This window comes from Schistocerca serialis, chromosome 12, assembly GCF_023864345.2.
Source record: "Schistocerca serialis cubense isolate TAMUIC-IGC-003099 chromosome 12, iqSchSeri2.2, whole genome shotgun sequence".
Classification (NCBI taxonomy): Eukaryota; Metazoa; Arthropoda; class Insecta; order Orthoptera; family Acrididae; genus Schistocerca; species Schistocerca serialis.
In genome coordinates, this window is record NC_064649.1 from 182,597,907 (window position 1) to 182,623,037 (window position 25,131).

Here is a 25,131-nt window from a genome sequence, read left to right on the forward strand (position 1 = left end):
TCATCGTCAATAAGAAGGTCCAAGGGATACAGTAAACCTGGAGCGAAGCATCGGAATCTATAACTAGTGTCACAGGAATGGTTCAAAACATAGACAGTAAGAAGAGTCAGTCTTCTTGTACTTAAGTCGGCATTGTGTCTTTTGTATTTAATTCCGATGCAATTTCTGTGTTTCATCGTCAATAAGAAAGTCAGAGGGATACACTAAACCTGAAGTGAAGCATCGGAATCTGTAACTAGTGTCACAGGAATGGTTCAAATCATAGACAGTAAGAAGAGTCAGTCTTCCTGTACTTCAGTCGGCATTGGGCCTTTTGTAGTTAATTCCGATGCAATATCTGTGTTTCATCGTCAATAAGAAGGTCCAAGGGATACAGTAAACCTGAAGTGAAGCATCGGAATCTATAACTAGTGTCATCGGAATGGTTCAAAACATAGTCAGTAAGAAGAGTCAGTCTTCTCGTACTTAAGTCGGCATTGTGCCTTTTGTATTTAATTCCGATGCAATTTCTGTGTTTCATCGTCAATAACAAGTTCCAAGGAAAACGGTAAACCTGGATTGAAGCGTCGGAATCTATAACTAGTGTCAATGGAATGGTTCAAAACATAGACAGTAAGAAGAGTCAGTCTTCTTGTACTTAAGTCGGCATGGTGCCTTTTGTATTTAATTCCGATGCAATTTCTGTGTTTCATCGTCAATAAGAAGGTCAAAGGGATACAGTAAACCTGGAGTGAAGCATCGGAATCTATAACTGGTGTCACAGGAATTGTTCAAAACATAGACAGTAAGAAGAGTCAGTCTTCTTGTACTTAAGTCGGCATTGTGCCTTTTGTGTTCAACTCCGAGGCAATTTCTGTGTTTCATCGTCAAAAAGAAGTTCCAATGGATACAGTGAGCCTCAAGTGAAGCATCGGAATCTATAACTAGTGTCACAGGAATGGTTCAAAACATAGTCAGTAGGAAGAGTCGGTCTTCATGTACTTAAGTCGGCATTGTGCCTTTTGTATTTAATTCCGATGCAATATCTGTGTTTCATCGTCAATAAGAATGTCCAAGGGTTCCAGTAAACCTGAAGTGAAGCATCGGAATCTATAACTAGTCTCACAGGAATGGTTCAAAACATAGACAGTAGGAAGAGTCAGCCTTCTTGTACTTAAGTCGGCATTGTGCCTTTTGTATTTAATTCCGATGCAATTTCTGTGTTTCATCGTCAATCAGAGGGTCCAAGGGATACAGTAAACCTGAAGTGAAGCATCGGAATCTATAACTAGTGTCACAGGAATGGTTCAAAACATAGTCAGTAAGAAGAGTCAGGCCTCTTGTACTTAAGTCGGCATTGTCCTTTTCAATATAATTCCGATGCAATTTCTGTGTTTCATCGTCAATAAGAAGGTCCAAGGGATACAGTAAACCTGGAGTGTAGCATCGGAATCTATAACTAGTGTCAATGGAATGGTTCAAATCATAGACAGTAATAAGAGTCAGTCTTCTTGTACTTAAGTCGGCATTGTGCTTTTTGTATTTAATTCCGATGCAATTTCTGTGTTTCATCGTCAATAAGAAGGTCAAAGGGATACAGTAAACCTGGAGTGAAGCATCGGAATCTATAACTGGTGTCACAGGAATTGTTCAAAACATATACAGTAAGAAGAGTCAGTCTTCTTGTACTTAAGTCGGCATTGTGCCTTTTGTGTTCAATTCCGAGGCAATTTCTGTGTTTCATCGTCAAAAAGAAGTTCCAATGGATACAGTGAGCCTCAAGTGAAGCATCGGAATCTATAACTAGTGTCACAGGAATGGTTCAAAACATAGTCAGTAGGAAGAGTCGGTCTTCATGTACTTAAGTCGGCATTGTGCCTTTTGTATTTAATTCCGATCAATATCTGTGTTTCATCGTCAATAAGAATGTCCAAGGGTTCCAGTAAACCTGAAGTGAAGCATCGGAATCTATAACTAGTCTCACAGGAATGGTTCAAAACATAGACAGTAGGAAGAGTCAGCCTTCTTGTACTTAAGTCGGCATTGTGCCTTTTGTATTTAATTCCGATGCAATTTCTGTGTTTCATCGTCAATCAGAGGGTCCAAGGGATACAGTAAACCTGAAGTGAAGCATCGGAATCTATAACTAGTGTCACAGGAATGGTTCAAAACATAGTCAGTAAGAAGAGTCAGGCCTCTTGTACTTAAGTCGGCATTGTCCTTTTCAATATAATTCCGATGCAATTTCTGTGTTTCATTGTCAATAAGAAGGTCCAAGGGATACAGTAAACCTGGAGTGTAGCATCGGAATCTATAACTAGTGTCAATGGAATGGCTCAAATCATAGACAGTAATAAGAGTCAGTCTTCTTGTACTTAAGTCGGCATTGTGCTTTTTGTATTTAATTCCGATGCAATTTCTGTGTTTCATCGTCAATAAGAAGGTCAAAGGGATACAGTAAACCTGGAGTGAAGCATCGGAATCTATAACTGGTGTCACAGGAATGGTTCAAAACAAAGTCAGTAAGAAGAGTCAATCTTCTTGTCCTTAAGTCGGCATTGTGCTTTTTGTATTTAATTCCGATGCAATTTCTGTGTTTCATCGTCAATAAGAAGGTCCAAGGGATACAGTAAACCTGGAGTGTAGCATCGGAATCGATAACTAGTGTCACAGGAATGGTTCAAATCATTGACAGTAAGAAGAGTCAGTCTTCGTGTACTTAAGACGGCATTTTGCCTTTTGTATTTAATTCCGATGCAATTTGTGTGTTTCACCGTCAATAAGAAGGTCCAAGGGATACAGTAAACATGAAGTGAAGCATCGGAATCTATAACTAGTGTCACAGGAATGGTTTAAAACATAGTCAGTAGGAAGAGTCGGTCTTCATGTACTTAAGTCGGCATTGTCCTTTTCAATATAATTCCGATGCAATTTCTGTGTTTCATCGTCAATAAGAAGGTCCAAGGGATACAGTAAACCTGGAGTGTAGCATCGCAATCTGTAACTAGTGTCACAGGAATGGTTCAAAACATAGTCAGTAAGAAGAGTCAGTCTTCGTGTACTTATGTCGGCATTTATGCTTTTGTATTTAATTCCGATGCAATTTCTATGTTTCATCGTCAATAAGAAGGTCCAAGGGGTACAGTAAACATGAAGTGAAGCATCGGAATCCATAACTAGTGTCAATGGAGTGGTTCAAATCATAGACAGTAGGAAGAGTAGGTCTTCATGTTCTTAAGTCGGCATTGTGCCTTTTGTATTTAATTCCGATGCAATATCTGTGTTTCATCGTCAATAGGAAGGTCCATGGGATACAGTAAACCTGAAGTAAAGCACCGTAATCTATAACGAGTGTCACAGGAATGGTTCAAAAAATAGACAGTAGGAAGAGTCAGTCTTCTTGTACTTAAGTCGGCATTGTGCCTTTTGTATTTAATTCTGATTCAATTTCTGTGTTTCACCGTCAATCAGAAGGTCCAAGGGATACAGTAAACCTGAAGTGAAGCATCGGAATCTATAACTAGTGTCACAGGAATGGTTCAAAACAAAGTCAGTAAGAAGAGTCAATCTTCTTGTCCTTAAGTCGGCATTGTGCCTTTTGTATTTAATTCCGATGCAATTTCTGTGTTTCATCGTCAATAAGAGGGTCCAAGGGATACAGTTAACCTCAAGTGAAGCATAGGAATCTATAACTAGTGCCACAGGAATGGTTCAAAACATAGACAGTAAGAAGAGTCAGTCCTTTTGCACTTAAGTCGGCATTGTGCCTTTTGTATTTAATTCCGAAGCCATTTCTGTGTTTCATCGTCAATAAGAAAGTCAGAGGGATACACTAAACCTGAAGTGAAGCATCGGAATCTATAACTAGTGTCAGAGGAATGGTTCAAATCATAGACAGTAAGAAGAGTCAGTCTTCGTGTACTTAAGTCGGCATTGTGCCTTTTGTAATTAATTCCGATGCAATTTCTGTGTTTCATCGTCAATAAGAAGGTCCAAGGGATACAGTAAATCTGAAGTGAAGCATCGGAATCTATAACTAGTGTCATCGGAATGGTTCAAAACATAGTCAGTAAGAAGAGTCAGTCTTCTTGTACTTAAGTCGGCATTGTGCCTTTTCTATTTAATTCCGATGCAATTTCTGTGTTTCATCGTCAATAACAAGGGAAAAGGGAAACAGTAAACCTGAAGTGAAGCATCGGATCTATAACTAGTGTTACAGGAATGGATCAAATAATAGTCAGTAAGAAGAGTCAGTCCTCTTGTACGTAAGTCGGCATTGTGCCTTTTCTATTTAATTCTGATGCAATTTCTGTGTTTCATCGTCAATAAGAAGGTCCAAGGGATACAGTAAACCTGGAGTGTAGCATCGGAATCTGTAACTAGTGTCACAGGAATGGTTCAAAACATAGTCAGTAAGAAGAGTCAGTCTTCGTGTACTTAAGTCGGCATTTTACATTTTGTATTTAATTCCGATGCATTTTCTATGTTTCATCGTCAATAAGAAGGTCCAAGGGGTACAGTAAACCTGAAGTGAAGCATCGGAATCTATAACTAGTGTCACAGGAATGGTTCAAAAAATAGTCAGTAAGAAGAATCAGTCTTCTTGTACTTAAGTCGGCATTGTGCCTTTTCTATTTAATTCCGATGCTATTTCTGTGTTTCATCGTCAATAACAAGGTCCAAGGGATACAGTAAACCTGGAGTGAAGCATCGGAATCCATAACTAGTGTCAATGGAATGGTTCAAAACACAGACAGTAAGAAGAGTCAGTCTTCTTGTACTTAAGTCGGCATTGTGCCTATTGTATTTAATTCCGATGCAATTTCTGTGTTTCATCGTGAACAAGAAGGTCAGAGGGATACAGTAAACCTGAAGTGAAGCATCGGAATCTATAGCTAGTGTCATAGGAATAGGTCAAACATAGTCATTAAGAAGAGTCAGTCTTCTTGTTCTTAAGCCGGCATTGTGCCTTTTGTATTTAATTCCGATGCAATTTCTGTGTTTCATCGTCAATAAGAAGGTCCAAGGGATACAGTAATCCTGAAGTAAAGCACCGTATTCTATAACGAGTGTCACAGGAATGGTTCAAAATATAGACAGTAGGAAGAGTCAGTCTTCTTGTACTTAAGTCTGCATTGTGCCTTTTGTATTTAATTCCGAATCAATTTCTGTGTTTCAGCGTCAATCAGAAGGTCCAAGGGATACAGTAAACCTGGAGCGAAGCATCGGAATCTATAACTAGTGTCACAGGAATGGTTCAAAACATAGACAGTAAGAAGAGTCAGTCTTCTTGTACTTAAGTCGGCATTGTGTCTTTTGAATTTCATTCCGATGCAATTTCTGTGTTTCATCGTCAATAAGAAAGTCAGAGGGATACACTAAACCTGATGTGAAGCATCGGAATCTATAACTAGTGTCACAGGAATGGTTCAAATCATAGACAGTAAGAAGAGTCAGTCTTCGTGTACTTAAGTCGGCATTGTGCCTTTTGTATTTAATTCCGATGCAATTTCTGTGTTTCATCGTCCATAAAAAGGTCCAAGGGATACAGTAAACCTGAAGTGAAGCATCGGAATCTATAACTAGTGTCATCGGAATGGTTCAAAACATAGTCAGTAAGAGGAGTCAGTCTTCTTGTACTTAAGTCGGCATTGTGCGTTTTCTATTTAATTCCGATGCAATTTCTGTGTTTCATCGTCAATAACAAGGTCCAAGGGAAACGGTAAACCTGGAGTGAAGCGTCGGAATCTATAACTAGTATCAATGGAATGGTTCAAAACATAGACAGTAAGAAGAGTCAGTCTTCTTGTACTTAAGTCGGCATTGTGCCTTTTGTATTTAATTCCGATGCCATTTCTGTGTTTCATCGTCAATAAGAAGGTCAAAGGGATACAGTAAACCTGGAGTGAAGCATCGGAATCTATAACTAGTCTCACAGGAATGGTTCAAAACATAGACAGTAGGAAGAGTCAGCCTTCTTGTACTTAAGTCGGCATTGTGGCTTTTGTATTTAATTCCGATGCAATTTCTGTGTTTCATCGTCAATAAGAAGGTCCAAGGGATACAGTAAACCTGAAGTAAAGCATCGTAATCTATAACGAGTGTCACAGGAATGGTGCAAAACATAGACAGTAGGAAGAGTCAGTCTTCTTGTACTTAAGTCGGCATTGTGCCTTTTGTATTTAATTCCGATTCAATTTCTGTGTTTCAGCGTCAATAAGATGGTCCAAGGGATACAGTAAACCTGAAGTGAAGCATCGGAATCTATAACGAGTGTCAGAGGAATGGTTCAAAACATAGACAGTAAGAAGAGTCAGTCCTTTTGTACTTAAGTCGGCATTGTGCTTTTCTATTGAATTCCGAAGCAATTTCTGTGTTTCATCGTCAGAAAGAAGGTCCAAGGGATACAGTTAACCTCAAGTGAAGCATAGGAATCTATAACTAGTGTCACAGGAACGGTTCAAAACATAGTCAGTAGGAAGAGTCGGTCTTCATGTACTTAAGTCGGCATTGTGAGTTTTGTATTTAATTCCGATGCAATTTTTGTGTTTAATCGTCAATAAGAAGGTCCAAGGGATCCAGTACACCTGAAGTGAAGCATCGGAATCTATAACTAGTGTCACAGGAATAATCAAAACATAGACAGTAGGAAGAGTCAGGCTACTTGTACTTTAGTCGGCATTGTGCCTTTTGTATTTAATTCCTATGCAATTTCTGTGTTTCATCGTCACTAAGAAGGTCCAAGGGATACAGTAAACTTGAAGTGAAGCATCGGAATCTATAACTAGTGTCACACTAATGGTTCAAAACAAAGTCAGTAGGAATAGTCAGTCTTCTTGTCCTTAAGTCGGCATTGTGCCTTTTGTATTTAATTCCGATGCAATATCTGTGTTTCATCGTCAATAACAAGGTCCAAGGGATACAGTAAACCTGGAGTGTAGCATCGGAATCTGTAACTAGTGTCACAGGAATGGTTCAAAACATAGACAGTAAGAAGAGTCAGTCCTCTTGTACTTAAGTCGGCATTGTGCCTTTTGTATTTAATTCCGAAGCCATTTCTGTGTTTCATCGTCAATAAGAAAGTCAGCGGGATACACTAAACCTGAAGTGAAGCATCGGAATCTATAGCTAGTGACACAGGAATGGTTCAAAACATAGACAGTAAGAAGAGTCAGTCCTCTTGTACTGAAGACGGCATTGTGTCTTTTGTATTTAATTCCAATGCAATTTCTGTGTTTCATCGTCAACAAGAAGGTCAGAGGGATACAGTAAACCTGAAGTGAAGCATCGGATCTATAGCTAGTGTCACAAGAATGGTTCAAACATAGTCAGTAAGTAGAGTCAGTCTTCTTGTTCATAAGTCAGCATTGTGCTTTTTGTATTCAATTCCGATGCAATTTCTGTGTTTCATTGTCAATAAGAAGGTCCAAGGGATACAGTGAATCTGGAGCGAAGCATCGGAATTCATAACTAGTGTCACAGGAATGGTTCAAAACATAGACAGTAAGAAGAGTCAGTCTTCTTGTACTTAAGTCGGCATTGTGCCTTTAGTATTTAATTCCGATGCAATTTCTGTGTTTCATCGTCAATAAGAAGGTCCAAGGGATACAGTTAACCTTAAGTGAAACATCGGAATCTATAACTAGTGTCACAGGAATGGTTCAAGATATTGACAGTAGGAAGTGTCGGTCTCGTTATACTTAAGTCGGCATTGTGCCTTTTGTATTTAATACCGATACAATTTTTGTGTTTCATTGTCAATATGAAGGTCCAAGGGATACAGTAAACCTCAAGTGAAGCATCGGTCTCAATAACTAGTGTCACAGGAATGGTTCAAAACATAGTCAGTAGGAAGAGTAGATCTTCATGTACTTAAGTCGGCATTGTGCCTTTTGTATTTAATTCCGATGCAATTTCTGTGTTTCATCGTCAATAAGAAGGTCCAAGGGAAACGGTAAACCTCAAGTGAAGCATCGGAATCTATAACTAGTGTCACAGGAATGGTTCAAAACATAGACAGTAAGAAGAGTCAGTCCTCTTGTACTTAAGTCGGCATTGTGCCTTTTGTATTCAATTCCGAAGCCATTTCTGTGTTTCATCGTCAATAAGAAAGTCAGCGGAATACACTAAACCTGAAGTGAAGCATCGGAATCTATAGCTAGTGACACAGGAATGGTTCAAAACATAGTCAGTAAGAAGAGTCGGGCATCTTGTCCTTAAGTCGGCATTTTGCCTTTTGTATTTAATTCCGATGCAATTTGTGTGTTTCTTCGTCAATAAGAAGGTCCAAGGGATACAGTAAACGTGGAGTGAAGCATCGGAATCTATAACTAGTGTCACAGGAATGGTTCAAAACATAGACAGAAAGAAGAGTCAGTCTTCTTGTACTTAATTCGGCATTGTGCCTTTTGTATTTAATTCCGATGCAATTTCTGTGTTTCATCGTCAATAAGATGGTCCAAGGGATACAGTAAACCTGAAGTGAGGCATCGGAATCTATAATTAGTGTCACAGGAATGATTCAAAACATAATCAGTAGGAAGAGTCGGTCTTCATGTACTTAGTTCGGCATTGTGCCTTTTGTATTTCATTCCGATGCAATTTCTGTGTTTCATCGTCAATAAGAAAGTTCAAGGGATACAGTAAACCTGAAGTAAAGCATCGTAATCTATAACGAGTGTCACAGGAATGGTTCAAAACATAGACAGTAGGTAGAGTCAGTCTTCTTGCACTTAAGTCGGCATTGTGCCGTTTGTATTTAATTCCGATGCCATTTCTGTGTTTCATCGTCAATACGAAAGTCCAAGGGATACAGTATACCTGGAGTGTAGCATCGGAATCTATAACTAGTGTCACAGGAATGGTTCCAATCATAGACAGTAAGAAGAGTCGGTCTTCATGTACTTAAGTCGGCATTGTGCCTTTTGTATTTAATTCCGATGCAATTTCTGTGTTTCATCGTCAATAAGAAGGTCCAAGGGATACAGTAAACCTGAAGTCAAGCATCGTAATCTATAACGAGTGTCACAGCAATGGTTCAAAACATAGTCAGTAGGAAGAGTCAGTCTTCTTGTACTTAAGTAGGCATTGTGCCTTTTGTATGTAATTCCGATTCAATGTCTGTGTTTCAGCGTCAATAAGAAGATCAAAGGGATACAGTAAACCTGAAGCGAAGCATCGTAATCTATAACTAGTGTCACAGGAATAATTCAAAACAAAGTCAGTAAGAAGAACCAATCTTCATGTCCTTATGTCGTCATTGTGTCTTTTGTATTTAATTCCGATGAAATTTCTGTGTTTCATCGTCAATAAGAAGGTCCAAGGGATACAGTAAACCAGAAGTGTAGCATCGGAATCTGTAACTAGTGTCACAGGAATGGTTCAAATCATAGACAGTAAGAAGAGTCAGTCTTCGTGTACCTAAGTCAGCATTTTGCCTTTTGTATTCAATTCCGATGCAATTTCTGTGTTTCATCGTCAATAAGAAGGTCCAAGGGATACAGTAAACCTGGATTGAAGCATCGGAATCTATAACTAGTGTCAATGGAATGGTTCAAAACATAGACAGTAAGAAGAGTCAGTCTTCTTGTACTTAAGTAGGCATTGTGCCTTTTGTATGTAATTCCGATTCAATGTCTGTGTTTCAGCGTCAATAAGAAGATCAAAGGGATACAGTAAACCTGAAGCGAAGCATCGTAATCTATAACTAGTGTCACAGGAATAATTCAAAACAAAGTCAGTAAGAAGAACCAATCTTCATGTCCTTAAGTCGGCATTGTGCCGTTTGTATTTAATTCCGATGCAATTTCTGTGTTTCATCGTCAATAAGAAAGTCCAAGGGATACAGTAAACCTGGAGTGTAGCATCGGAATCTATAACTAGTGTCACAGGAATGGTTCCAATCATAGACAGTAAGAAGAGTCGGTCTTCATGTACTTAAGTCGGCATTGTGCTTTTTGTATTTAATTCCGATGCAATTTCTGTGTTTCATTGTCAATAAGAAGGTCCAAGGGGTACAGTTAACGTCAAGTGAAGCATCGGAATCTATAACTAGTGTCACAGGAATGGTTCAAAACATAGACAGTAAGAAGAGTCAGTCCTCTTGTACTTAAGTCGGCATTGTGCCTTTTGTATTTAATTCCGAAGCCATTTCTGTGTTTCATCGTCAATAAGAAAGTCAGAGGGATACACTAAGCCTGAAGTGAAGCACCGGAATCTATAAGTAGTGTCACAGAAATGGTTCAAATCATAGACATTAAGAAGAGTCAGTCTTCGTGTACTTAAGTTCGCATTTTGCCTTTTGTAATTAATTCCGATGCAATTTTTGTGTTTCATCGTCAATAAGATGGTCCAAGGGATACAGTAAACCTGAAGTGTAGCATCGGAATCTGTAACTAGTGTCACAGGAATGGTTCAAAACATAGTCAGTAGGAAGAGTCGGTCTTCATGTACTTAAGTCGGCATTGTGCCTTTTGTATTTAATTCCGATGCAATTTCTGTGCTTCATCGTCAATAAGAAGGTCCAAAGGATACAGTAAACCTGAAGTAAAGCATCGTAATCTATAACGAGTGTCACAGGAATGGTTCACATCATAGACAGTAGGAAGAGTCAGTCTTCTTGTACTTAAGTCGGCATTGTGCCTTTTGTATTTAATTCCGATTCAATTTCTGTGTTTCAGCGTCAATAAGAAGATCCAAGGGATACAGTAAACCTGAAGTGAAGCATCGGAATCTATAACTAGTGTCACAGGAATGGTTCAAAACAAAGTCAGTAAGAAGAGTCAATCTTCTTGTCCTTAAGTCGGCATTGTGCCTTTTATATTTAATTCCGATGCAATTTCTGTGTTTCATCGTCAATAATAACGTCCAAGGGATACAGTAAACCTGGAGTGTAACATCGGAATCTATAACTAGTGTCACAGGAATGGTTTAAATCATAGACAGTAAGAAGAGTCAGTCTTCGTGTACTTAAGTCAGCATTTTGCCTTTTGTATTTAATTCCGATGCAATTTCTGTGTTTCATCGTCAATAAGATGGTCCAAGGGATACAGTAAACCTGGAGTGTAGCATCGGAATCTGTAACTAGTGTCACAGGAATGGTTCAAAACATAGACAGTAAGAAGAGTCAGTCTTCGTGTACTTAAGTCGGCATTTTGCCTTTGTATTTTATTCCGATGCAATTTCTATGTTTCATCGTCAATAAGAAGGTCCAAGGGGTACAGTAAACCTGAAGTGAAGCATCGGAATCTATAATTAGTGTCACAGGAATGGTTCAAAACATAGTCAGTAAGAAGAATCAGTCTTCTTGTACTTAAGTCGGCATTGTGCCTTTTCTATTTCATTCCAATGCAATTTCTGTGTTTCATCGTCAGCAACAAGGTCCAAGGAATACAGTAATCCTGGAGTGAAGCATCGGAATCTATAACTAGTGTCAATGGAATGGTTCAAAGCATAGACAGTAAGAAGAGTCAGTCTTCTTGTACTTAAGTCGGCATTGTGGGTATTGTATTTAATTCCGATGCAATTTCTGTGTTTCATCGTCAACATGAAGGTCAGAGGGATACAGTAAACCTGAAGTGAAGCATCGGAATTTATGGCTAGTGTCACAGGAATGGTTCAAACATAGTCAGTAAGAAGAGACAGTCTTCTTGTTCTTAAATCGGCATTGTGCTTTTTGTATTTAATTCCGATGCAATTTCTGTGTTTCATTGTCAATAAGAAGGTCCAAGGGGTACAGTTAACCTCAAGTGAAGCATCGGAATCTATAACTAGTGTCACAGGAATGGTTCAAAACACAGACAGTAAGAAGAGTCAGTCCTCTTGTACTTAAGCCGGCATTGTGCCTTTTGTATTTAATTCCGAAGCCATTTCTGTGTTTCATCGTCAATAAGAAAGTCAGAGGGATTCACTAAACCTGAAGTGAAGCACCGGAATCTAAAACTAGTGTCACAGGAATGGTTCAAATCATAGACAGTAAGAAGAGTCAGTCTTCGTGTACTTAAGTCGGCATTTTGCCTTTTGTATTTAATTCCGAAGCAAATTTCTGTGTTTCATCGTCAATAAGAAGGTGCAAGGGATACAGTAAACCTGAAGTGAAGCATCGGAATCTATAACTAGTGTCACAGGAATGGTTCAAAACATAGACAGTAGGAAGAGTCAGCCTTCTTGTACTTAAGTCGGCATTGTGCCTTTTATATTTAATTCCGATAGAATTTCTGTGTTTCATCGTCAATAAGAAGGTCCAAGGGATACAGTAAACCTGAAGTGAAGCATCGGAATCTATAACTAGTGTCACAGCAATGGTTCAAAACATAGTCAGTAAGAAGAGTCAGTCCTCTTGTACTTAAGTCGGCATTGTGCCGTTTCTATTTAATTCCGATGCAATTTCTGTGTTTCATAGTCAATAAGAAGTTCCAAGGGATACAGTAAACCTGGAGTGTAGCATCGGAATCTGTAACTAGTGTCACAGGAATGGTTCAAAACATAGTCAGTAGGAAGAGTCGGTCTTCATGTACTTAAGTCGGCATTGTGCCTTTTGTATTTAATTCCGATGCAATTTCTGTGCTTCATCGTCAATAAGAAGGTCCAAGGGATACAGTAAACTTGAAGTAAAGCATCGTAATCTATAACGAGTGTCACAGGAATGGTACAAAACATAGACAGTAAGAAGAGTCAGTCTTCGTGTACTTAATTCGGCATTTTTCCTTTTGTATTTAATTCCGATGCAATTTCTATGTTTCATCGTCAATAAGAAGGTCCTAGGGATACAGTAAACCTGGAGCGAAGCATCGGAATCTATAACTAGTGTCACAGGAATGGTTCAAAACATAGACAGTAAGAAGAGTCAGTCTTCTTGTACTTAAGTCGGCATTGTGTCTTTTGAATTTCATTCCGATGCAATTTCTGTGTTTCATCGTCAATAAGAAAGTCAGAGGGATACACTAAACCTGAAGTGAAGCATCGGAATCTATAACTAGTGTCATCGGAATGGTTCAAAACATAGTCAGTAAGAGGAGTCAGTCTTCTTGTACTTACGTCGGCATTGTGCCTTTTCTATTTAATTCCGATGCAATTTCTGTGTTTCATCGTCAATAACAAGGTCCAAGGGAAACGGTAAACCTGGAGTGAAGCGTCGGAATCTATAACTAGTATCAATGGAATGGTTCAAAACATAGACAGTAAGAAGAGTCAGTCTTCTTGTACTTAAGTCGGCATTGTGCCTTTTGTATTTAATTCCGATGCAATTTCTGTGTTTCATCGTCAATAAGAAGGTCAAAGGGATACAGTAAACCTGGAGTGAAGCATCGGAATCTATAACTAGTCTCACAGGAATGGTTCAAAACATAGACAGTAGGAAGAGTCAGCCTTCTTGTACTTAAGTCGGCATTGTGGCTTTTGTATTTAATTCCGATGCAATTTCTGTGTTTCATCGTCAATAAGAAGGTCCAAGGGATACAGTAAACCTGAAGTAAAGCATCGTAATCTATAACGAGTGTCACAGGAATGGTGCAAATCATAGACAGTAGGAAGAGTCAGTCTTCTTGTACTTAAGTCGGCATTGTGCCTTTTGTATTCAATTCCGAAGCCATTTCTGTGTTTAATCGTCAATAAGAAAGTCAGCGGAATACACTAAACCTGAAGTGAAGCATCGGAATCTATAGCTAGTGACACAGGAATGGTTCAAAACATTGTCAGTAAGAAGAGTCGGTCAACTTGTCCTTAAGTCGGCATTTTGCCTTTTGTATTTAATTCCCATGCAATTTGTGTGTTTCTTCGTCAATAAGAAGGTCCAAGGGATACAGTAAACGTGGAGTGAAGCATCGGAATCTATAACTAGTGTCACAGGAATGGTTCAAAACATAGACAGTAAGAAGAGTCAGTCTTCTTGTACTTAATTCGGCATTGAGCCTTTTGTATTTAATTCCGATGCAATTTCTGTGTTTCATCGTCAATAAGATGGTCCAAGGGATACAGTAAACCTGAAGTGAGGCATCGGAATCTATAATTAGTGTCACAGGAATGATTCAAAACATAATCAGTAGGAAGAGTCGGTCTTCATGTACTTAGTTCGGCATTGTGCCTTTTGTATTTCATTCCGATGCAATTTCTGTGTTTCATCGTCAATAAGAAAGTTCAAGGGATACAGTAAACCTGAAGTAAAGCATCGTAATCTATAACGAGTGTCACAGGAATGGTTCAAAACATAGACAGTAGGTAGAGTCAGTCTTCTTGTACTTAAGTCGGCATTGTGCCGTTTGTATTTAATTCCGATGCAATTTCTGTGTTTCATCGTCAATAAGAAAGTCCAAGGGATACAGTAAACCTGGTGTGTAGCATCGGAATCTATAACTAGTGTCACAGGAATGGTTCCAATCATAGACAGTAAGATGAGTCGGTCTTCATGTACTTAAGTCGGCATTGTGCCTTTTGTATTTAATTCCGATGCAATTTCTGTGTTTCATCGTCAATAAGAAGGTCCAAGGGATACAGTAAACCTGAAGTCAAGCATCGTAATCTATAACGAGTGTCACAGCAATGGTTCAAAACATAGACAGTAGGAAGAGTCAGTCTTCTTGTACTTAAGTAGGCATTGTGCCTTTTGTATGTAATTCCGATTCAATGTCTGTGTTTCAGCGTCAATAAGAAGATCAAAGGGATACAGTAAACCTGAAGCGAAGCATCGTAATCTATAACTAGTGTCACAGGAATAATTCAAAACAAAGTCAGTAAGAAGAGCCAATCTTCATGTCCTTAAGTCGGCATTGTGTCTTTTGTATTTAATTCCGATGAAATTTCTGTGTTTCATCGTCAATAAGAAGGTCCAAGGGACACAGTAAACCTGAAGTGTAGCATCGGAATCTGTAACTAGTGTCACAGGAATGGTTCAAATCATAGACAGTAAGAAGAGTCAGTCTTCGTGTACCTAAGTCAGCATTTTGCCTTTTGTATTCAATTCCGATGCAATTTCTGTGTTTCATCGTCAATAAGAAGGTCCAAGGGATACAGTAAACCTGGATTGAAGCATCGGAATCTATAACTAGTGTCAATGGAATGGTTCAAAATATAGACAGTAAGAAGAGTCAGTCTTCTTGTACTTGAGTCGGCATTGTGGGTATTGTATTTAATTCCGATGCAATTTCTGTGTTTCATCGTCAACAAGAAGGTCAGAGGGATACAGTAAACCTGAAGTGAAGCATCGGAATCTACAGCTAGTGTCACAGGAATGGTTCAAACATAGTCAGTAAGGAGAATCAGTCTTCTTGTTCATAAATCGGCATTGTGCTTTTTGTATTTAATTCCGATGCAATTTCTGTGTTTCATTGTCAATAAGAAGGTCCAAGGGGTACAGTTAACGTCAAGTGAAGCATCGGAATCTATAACTAGTGTCACAGGAATGGTTCAAAACATAGACAGTAAGAAGAGTCAGTCCTCTTGTACTTAAGTCGGCATTGTGCCTTTTTGTATTTAATTCCGAAGCCATTTCTGTGTTTCATCCTCAATAAGAAAGTCAGAGGGATACACTAAGCCTGAAGTGAAGCACCGGAATCTATAACTAGTGTCACAGAAATGGTTCAAATCATAGACAGTAAGAAGAGTCAGTCTTCGTGTACTTAAGTCGGCATTTTGCCTTTTGTAATTAATTCCGATGCAATTTTTGTGTTTCATCGTCAATAAGATGGTCCAAGGGATACAGTAAACCTGGAGTGTAGCATCGGAATCTGTAACTAGTGTCACAGGAATGGTTCAAAACATAGTCAGTAGGAAGAGTCGGTCTTCATGTACTTAAGTCGGCATTGTGCCTTTTGTATTTAATTCCGATGCAAATTCTGTGCTTCATCGTCAATAAGAAGGTCCAAGGGATACAGTAAACCTGAAGTAAAGCATCGTAATCTATAACGAGTGTCACAGGAATGGTTCAAATCATAGACAGTAGGAAGAGTCAGTCTTCTTGTACTTAAGTCGGCATTGTGCCTTTTGTATTTAATTCCGATTCAATTTCTGTGTTTCAGCGTCAATAAGAAGATCCAAGGGATACAGTAAACCTGAAGTGAAGCATCGGAATCTATAACTAGTGTCACAGGAATGGTTCAGAACAAAGTCAGTAAGAAGAGTCAATCTTCTTGTCCTTAAGTCGGCATTGTGCCTTTTATGTTTAATTCCGATGCAATTTCTGTGTTTCATCGTCAATAATAACGTCCAAGGGATACAGTAAACCTGGAGTGTAACATCGGAATATATAACTAGTGTCACAGGAATGGTTTAAATCATAGACAGTAAGAAGAGTCAGTCTTCGTGTACTTAAGTCAGCATTTTGCCTTTTGTATTTAATTCCGATGCAATTTCTGTGTTTCATCGTCAATAAGATGGTCCAAGGGATACAGTAAACCTGAAGTGAAGCATCGGAATCTATAATTAGTGTCACAGGAATGGTTCAAAACATAGTCAGTAAGAAGAATCAGTCTTCTTGTACTTAAGTCGGCATTGTGCCTTTTCTATTTCATTCCAATGCAATTTCTGTGTTTCATCGTCAGTAACAAGGTCCAAGGAATACAGTAATCCTGGAGTGAAGCATCGGAATCTATAACTAGTGTCAATGGAATGGTTCAAAACATAGACAGTAAGAAGAGTCAGTCTTCTTGTACTTAAGTCGGCATTGTGGGTATTGTATTTAATTCCGATGCAATTTCTGTGTTTCATCGTCAACAAGAATGTCAGAGGGATACAGTAAACCTGAAGTGAAGCATCGGAATTTATAGCTAGTGTCACAGGAATGGTTCAAACATAGTCAGTAAGAAGAGCCAGTCTTCTTGTTCTTAAATCGCCATTGTGCTTTTTGTATTTAATTCCGATGCAATTTCTGTGTTTCATTGTCAATAAGAAGGTCCAAGGGGTACAGTTAACCTCAAGTGAAGCATCGGAATCTATAACTAGTGTCACAGGAATGGTTCAAAACACAGACAGTAAGAAGAGTCAGTCCTCTTGTACTTAAGCCGGCATTGTGCCTTTTGTATTTAATTCCGAAGCCATTTCTGTGTTTCATCGTCAATAAGAAAGTCAGAGGGATTCACTAAACCTGAAGTGAAGCACCGGAATCTAAAACTAGTGTCACAGGAATGGTTCAAATCATAGACAGTAAGATGAGTCAGTCTTCGTGTACTTAAGTCGCCATTTTGCCTTTTGTATTTAATTCCGATGCAATTTCTGTGTTTCATCGTCAATAAGAAGGTGCAAGGGATACAGTAAACCTGAAGTGAAGCATCGGAATCTATAACTAGTGTCACAGGAATGGTTCAAAACATAGACAGTAGGAAGAGTCTGCCTTCTTGTACTTATGTCGGCAATGTGCCTTTTATATTTAATTCCGATGTAATTTCTGTGTTTCATCGTCAATAAGAAAGTCCAAGGGATACAGTAAACCTGAAGTGAAGCATCGGAATCTATAACTAGTGTCACAGCAATGGTTCAAAACATAGTCAGTAAGAAGAGTCAGTCCTCATGTACTTAAGTCGGCATTGTGCCGTTTCTATTTAATTCCGATGCAATTTCTGTGTTTCATCGTCAATAAGAAGTTCCAAGGGATACAGTAAACCTGGAGTGTAGCATCGGAATCTGTAACTAGTGTCACAGGAATGGTTCAAAACATAGTCAGTAGGAAGAGTCGGTCTTCATGTACTTAAGTCGGCATTGTGCCTTTTGTATTTAATTCCGATGCAATTTCTGTGCTTAATCGTCAATAAGAAGGTCCAAGGGATACAGTAAACTTGAAGTAAAGCATCGTAATCTATAACGAGTGTCACAGGAATGGTACAAAACATAGACAGTAGGAAGAGTCAGTCTTCTTGTACTTAAGTCGGCATTGTGCCCTTTGTATTTCATTCCGATTCAATTTCTGTGTTTCAGCGTTAATAAGAAGATCCAAGGGATACAGTAAACCTGAAGTGAAGCATCGGAATCTATAACTAGTGTCACAGGAATGGTTCAAAACAAAGTCAGTAGGAAGAGTCAATCTTCTTGTCCTTAAGTCGGCATTGTGCCTTTTGTATTTAATTCCGATGCAATTTCTGTGTTTCATCGTCAGCAAGAAGGTCCAAGGGATACAGTAAACCTGGAGTGTAACATCGGAATCTATAACTAGTGTCACAGGAATGGTTTAAATCATATTCAGTAAGAAGAGTCAGTCTTCGTGTACTTAAGTCAGCATTTAGCATTTTGTATTTAATTCCGATGCAATTTCTGTGTTTCATCGTCAATAAGAAGGTCCAAGGGATACAGTAAACCCGAAGTGAAGCATCGGAATCTATGACTAGTGTCACAGGAATGGTTCAAAACATAGTCAGTAAGAAGAGTCAGTCCTCTTGTACTTAAGTCAGCATTGTGCCTTTTCTATTTAATTCCGATGCAATTTCTGTGTTTCATCGTCATTAAGATTGTCCAAGGGATACAGTAAACCTGGAGTGTAGCATCGGAATCTGTAACTAGTGTCACAGGAAGGGTTCAAAACATAGACAGTAAGAAGAGTCAGTCTTCGTGTACTTAAGTCGGCATTTTGCCTTTTGTAATTAATTCCGATGCAATTTTTGTGTTTCATCGTCAATAAGATGGTCCAAGGGATACAGTAAACCTGGAGTGTAGCATCGGAATCTGTAACTAGTGTCACAGGAATGGTTCAAAACATAGTCAGTAGGAAGAGTCGGTCTTCATGTACTTAAGTCGGCATTGTGCCTTTTGTATTTAATTCCGATGCAATTTCTGTGCTTCATCGTCAATAAGAAGGTCCAAGGGATACAGTAAACCTGAAGTAAAGCATCGTAATCTATAACGAGTGTCACAGGAATGGTTCAAATCATAGACAGTAGGAAGAGTCAGTCTTCTTGTACTTAAGTCGGCATTGTGCTTTTTGTATTTAATTCCGATTCAATTTCTGTGTTTCAGCGTCAATAAGAAGATCCAAGGGATACAGTAAACCTGAAGTGAAGCATCGGAATCTATAACTAGTGCCACAGGAATGGTTCAAAACAAAGTCAGTAAGAAGAGTCAATCTTCTTGTACTTAAGTCGGCATTGTGCCTTTTATATTTAATTCCGATGCAATTTCTGTGTTTCATCGTCAATAATAACGTCCAAGGGATACAGTAAACCTGGAGTGTAACATCGGAATATATAACTAGTGTCACAGGAATGGTTTAAATCATAGACAGTAAGAAGAGTCAGTCTTCGTGTACTTAAGTCAGCATTTTGCCTTTTGTATTTAATTCCGATGCAATTTCTATGTTTCATCGTCAATAAGATGGTCCAAGGGATACAGTAAACCTGGAGTGTAGCATCGGAATCTGTAACTAGTGTCACAGGAATGGTTCAGAACATAGACAGTAAGAAGAGTCAGTCTTCGTGTACTTAAGTCGGCATTTTGCCTTTGTATTTTATTCCGATGCAATTTCTATGTTTCATCGTCAATAAGAAGGTCCAAGGGGTGCAGTAAACCTGAAGTGAAGCATCGGAATCTATAATTACTGTCACAGGAATGGTTCAAAACATAGTCAGTAAGAAGAATCAGTCTTCTTGTACTTAAGTCGGCATTGTGCCTTTTCTATTTCATTCCAATGCAATTTCTGTGTTTCATCGTCAGTAACAAGGTCCAAGGAATACAGTAATCCTGGAGTCAAGCATCGGAATCTATAACTAGTGTCAATGGAATGGTTCAAAACATAGACAGTAAGAAGAGTCAGTCTTCTTGTACTTAAGTCGGCATTGTGGGTATTGTATTTAATTCCGATGCAATTTCTGTGTTTCATCGTCAACAAGAATTTCAGAGGGATACAGTAAACCTGAAGTGAAGCATCGGAATTTATAGCTAGTGTCACAGGAATGGTTCAAACATAGTCAGTAAGAAGAGACAGTCTTCTTGTTCTTAAATCGGCATTGTGCTTTTTGTATTTAATTCCGATGCAATTTCTGTGTTTCATTGTCAATAAGAAGGTCCAAGGGGTACAGTTAACCTCAAGTGAAGCATCGGAATCTATAACTAGTGTCACAGGAATGGTTCAAAACACAGACAGTAAGAAGAGTCAGTCCTCTTGTACTTAAGCCGGCATTGTGCCTTTTGTATTTAATTCCGAAGCCATTTCTGTGTTTCATCGTCAATAAGAAAGTCAGAGGGATTCACTAAACCTGAAGTGATGCACCGGAATCTAAAACTAGTGTCACAGGAATGGTTCAAATCATAGACAGTAAGAAGAGTGAGTCTTCGTGTACTTAAGTCGGCATTTTGCCTTTTGTATTTAATTCCGATGCAATTTCTGTGTTTCATCGTCAATAAGAAGGTGCAAGGGATACAGTAAACCTGAAGTGAAGCATCGGAATCTATAACTAGTGTCACAGGAATGGTTCAAAACATAGACAGTAGGAAGAGTCAGCCTTCTTGTACTTAAGTCGGCATTGTGCCTTTTATATTTAATTCCGATGCAATTTCTGTGTTTCATCGTCAATAAGAAGGTCCAAGGGATTCAGTAAACCTGAAGTGAAGCATCGGAATCTATAACTAGTGTCACAGCAATGGTTCAAAACATAGTCAGTAAGAAGAGTCAGTCCTCTTGTACTTAAGTCGGCATTGTGCCGTTTCTATTTAATTCCGATGCAATTTCTGTGTTTCATCGTCAATAAGAAGTTCCAAGGGATACAGTAAACCTGGAGTGTAGCATCGGAATCTGTAACTAGTGTCACAGGAATGGTTCAAAACATAGACAGTAAGAAGAGTCAGTCTTCGTGTTCTTAATTCGGCATTTTGCCTTTTGTATTTAATTCCGATGCAATTTCTATGTTTCATCGTCAATAAGAAGGTCCAAGGGGTCCAGTAAACCTGAAGTGAAGCAACGGAATCTACAACTAGTGTCACAGGAATGGTTCAAAACATAGTCAGTAAGAAGAGTCAGTCTTCTTGTACTTAAGTCGGCATTGTGCCTTTTCTATTTAATGCCAATGCAATTTCTGTGTTTCATCGTCAATAACAAAGTCCAAGGAATACAGTAAACCTGGAGTGAAGCATCGGAATCTATAACTAGTGTCAATGGAATGGTTCAAAACATAGACAGTAAGAAGAGTCAGTCTTCTTGTACTTAAGTCGGCATTGTGGGTATTGTATTTAATTCCGATGCAATTTCTGTGTTTCATCGTCAACAAGAAGGTCAGAGGGATACAGTAAACCGGAAGTGAAGCATCGGAATCTATAGCTAGTGTCACAGGAATGGTTCAAACATAGTCAGTAAGAAGAGTCAGTCTTCTTGTTCTTAAATCGGCATTGTGCTTTTTGTATTTAATTCCGATGCAATTTCTGTGTTTCATTGTCAATAAAAAGGTCCAAGGGGTACAGTTAACCTCAAGTGAAGCATCGGAATCTATAACTAGTGTCACAGGAATGGTTCAAAACATAGACTGTAAGAAGAATCAGTCCTCTTTGACTTAAGTCGGCATTGTGCCTTTTGTATTTAATTCCAAAGCCATTTCTGTGTTTCATCGTCAATAAGAAAGTCAGAGGGATACACTAAACCTGAAGTGAAGCACCGGAATCTATTACTAGTGTCACAGGAATGGTTCAAATCATAGACAGTAAGAAGAGTCAGTCTTCGTGTACTTAAGTCGGCATTTTTCCTTTTGTATTTAATTCCGATGCAATTTCTGTGTTTCATCGTCAATAAGAAGGTCCAAGGGATACAGTAAACCTGAGGTGAAGCATCGGGTTCTATAACTAGTGTCACAGGAATGGTTCAAAACATAGTCAGTAAGAAGACTCAGTCGTCTTGTACTTAAGTCGGCATTGTGCCTTTTCTATTTAATTCCGATGCAATTTCTGTGTTCCATCGTCAATAACAAGGTCCAAGGGAAACAGTAAGCCTCAAGTGAAGCATCGGAATCTATAACTAGTGTCACAGGAATGGATCAAAACATAGTCAGTAGGAAGAGTCGGTCTTCATGTACTTAAGTCGGCATTGTGCCTTTTCTATTTAATTCCGAAGCAATTTCTGTGTTACATCGTCAATAAGTAGGTCCAAGGGATCCAGTAAACCTGAAGTGAAGCATCGGAATGTATAACTAGTGTCACAGGAATGGTTCAAAACAAAGACAGTAGGAAGAGTCAGCCATCTTGTACTTAAGTCGGCATTGTGCCTTTTATATTTAATTCCGATGCAATTTCTGTGTTTCATCGTCAATAAGAAGGTCCAAGGGATACAGTAAACCTGAAGTGAAGCATCGGAATCTATAACTAGTGTCACAGGAATGGTTCAAAACATAGTCAGGAAGAAGAGTCAGTCCTCTTGTACTTAAGTCGGCATTGTGCCGTTTATATTTAATTCCGATGCAATTTCTGTGTTTCATCGTCAATAAGGAGTTCCAAGGGATACAGTAAACCTGGAGTGTAGCATCGGAATCTGTAACTAGTGTCACAGGAATGGTTCAATACATAGTCAGTAGGAAGAGTCGGTCTTCATGTACTTAAGTCGGCATTGTGCCTTTTGTATTTAATTCCGATGCAATTTCTGTGCTTCATCGTCAATAACAAGGTCCAAGGGATACAGTAAACCTGAAGTAAAGCATCGTAATCTATAACGAGTGTCACAGGAATGGTTCAAACATAGACAGTAGGAAGAGTCAGTCTTCTTGTACTTAAGTCGGCATTGTGCCTTTTGTATTTAATTCCGATTCAATTTCTGTGTTTCAGCGTCAATAAGAAGATTCAAGGGATACAGTAAACCTGAAGTGAAGCATCGGAATCTATAACTAGTGTCACAGGAATGGTTCAAAACATAGACAGTAAGTAGAGTCAGTCCTCTTGTACTTAAGTCAGCATTGTGCCTTTTCTATTTAATTCCGATGCAATTTCTGTGTTTCATCGTCATTAAGATTGTCCAAGGGATACAGTAAACCTGGAGTGTAGCATCGGAATCTGTAACTAGTGTCACAGGAATGGTTCAAAACATAGACAGTAAGAAGAGTCAGTCTTCGTGTACTTAAGTCGGCATTTTGCCTTTTGTAATTAATTCCGATGCAATTTTTGTGTTTCATCGTCAATAAGATGGTCCAAGGGATACAGTAAACCTGGAGTGTAGCATCGGAATCTGTAACTAGTGTCACAGGAATGGTTCAAAACATAGTCAGTAGGAAGAGTCGGTCTTCATGTACTTAAGTCGGCATTGTGCCTTTTGTATTTAATTCCGATGCAATTTCTGTGCTTCATCGTCAATAAGAAGGTCCAAGGGATACAGTAAACCTGAAGTAAAGCATCGTAATCTATAACGAGTGTCACAGGAATGGTTCAAATCATAGACAGTAGGAAGAGTCAGTCTTCTTGTACTTAAGTCGGCATTGTGCCTTTTGTATTTAATTCCGATTCAATTTCTGTGTTTCAGCGTCAATAAGAAGATCCAAGGGATACAGTAAACCTGAAGTGAAGCATCGGAATCTATAACTAGTGTCACAGGAATGGTTCAAAACAAAGTCAGTAAGAAGAGTCAATCTTCTTGTCCTTAAGTCGGCATTGTGCCTTTTATATTTAATTCCGATGCAATTTCTGTGTTTCATCGTCATTAATAACGTCCAAGGGATACAGTAAACCTGGAGTGTAACATCGGAATATATAACTAGTGTCACAGGAATGGTTTAAATCATAGACAGTAAGAAGAGTCAGTCTTCGTGTACTTAAGTCAGCATTTTGCCTTTTGTATTTAATTCCGATGCAATTTCTGTGTTTCATCGTCAATAAGATGGTCCAAGGGATACAGTAAACCTGGAGTGTAGCATCGGAATCTGTAACCAGTGTCACAGGAATGGTTCAGAACATAGACAGTAAGAAGAGTCAGTCTTCGTGTACTTAAGTCGGCATTTTGCCTTTGTATTTTATTCCTATGCAATTTCTATGTTTCATCGTCAATAAGAAGGTCCAAGGGGTACAGTAAACCTGAAGTGAAGCATCGGAATCTATAATTAGTGTCACAGGAATGGTTCAAAACATAGTCAGTAAAACGAATCAGTCTTCTTGTACTTAAGTCGGCATTGTGCCTTTTCTATTTCATTCCAATGCAATTTCTGTGTTTCATCGTCAGTAACAAGGTCCAAGGAATACAGTAATCCTGGAGTGAAGCATCGGAATCTATAACTAGTGTCAATGGAATGGTTCAAAACATTGACAGTAAGAAGAGTCAGTCTTCTTGTACTTAAGTCGGCATTGTGGGTATTGTATTTAATTCCGATGCAATTTCTGTGTTTCATCGTCAACAAGAATTTCAGAGGGATACAGTAAACCTGAAGTGAAGCATCGGAATTTATAGCTAGTGTCACAGGGATGGTTCAAACATAGTCAGTAAGAAGAGACAGTCTTCTTGTTCATAAATCGGCATTGTGCTTTTTGTATTTAATTCCGATGCAATTTCTGTGTTTCATTGTCAATAAGATGGTCCAAGGGGTACAGTTAACCTCAAGTGAAGCATCGGAATCTATAACTAGTGTCACAGGAATGGTTCAAAACACAGACAGTAAGAAGAGTCAGTCCTCTTGTACTTAAGCCGGCATTGTGCCTTTTGTATTTAATTCCGAAGCCATTTCTGTGTTTCATCGTCAATAAGAAAGTCAGAGGGATTCACTAAACCTGAAGTGAAGCACCGGAATCTAAAACTAGTGTCACAGGAATGGTTCAAATCATAGACAGTAAGAAGAGTCAGTCTTCGTGTACTTAAGTCGGCATTTTGCCTTTTGTATTTAATTCCGATGCAATTTCTGTGTTTCATCGTCAATAAGAAGGTGCAAGGGATACAGTAAACCTGAAGTGAAGCATCGGAATCTATAACTAGTGTCACAGGAATGGTTCAAAACATAGACAGTAGGAAGAGTCAGCCTTCTTGTACTTAAGTCGGCATTGTGCCTTTTATATTTAATTCCGATGCAATTTCTGTGTTTCATCGTCAATAAGAAGGTCCAAGGGATACAGTAAACCTGAAGTGAAGCATCGGAATCTATAACTAGTGTCACAGCAATGGTTCAAAACATAGTCAGTAAGAAGAGTCAGTCCTCTTGTACTTAAGTCGGCATTGTGCCGTTTCTATTTAATTCCGATGCAATTTCTGTGTTTCATCGTCAATAAGAAGTTCCAAGGGATACAGTAAAC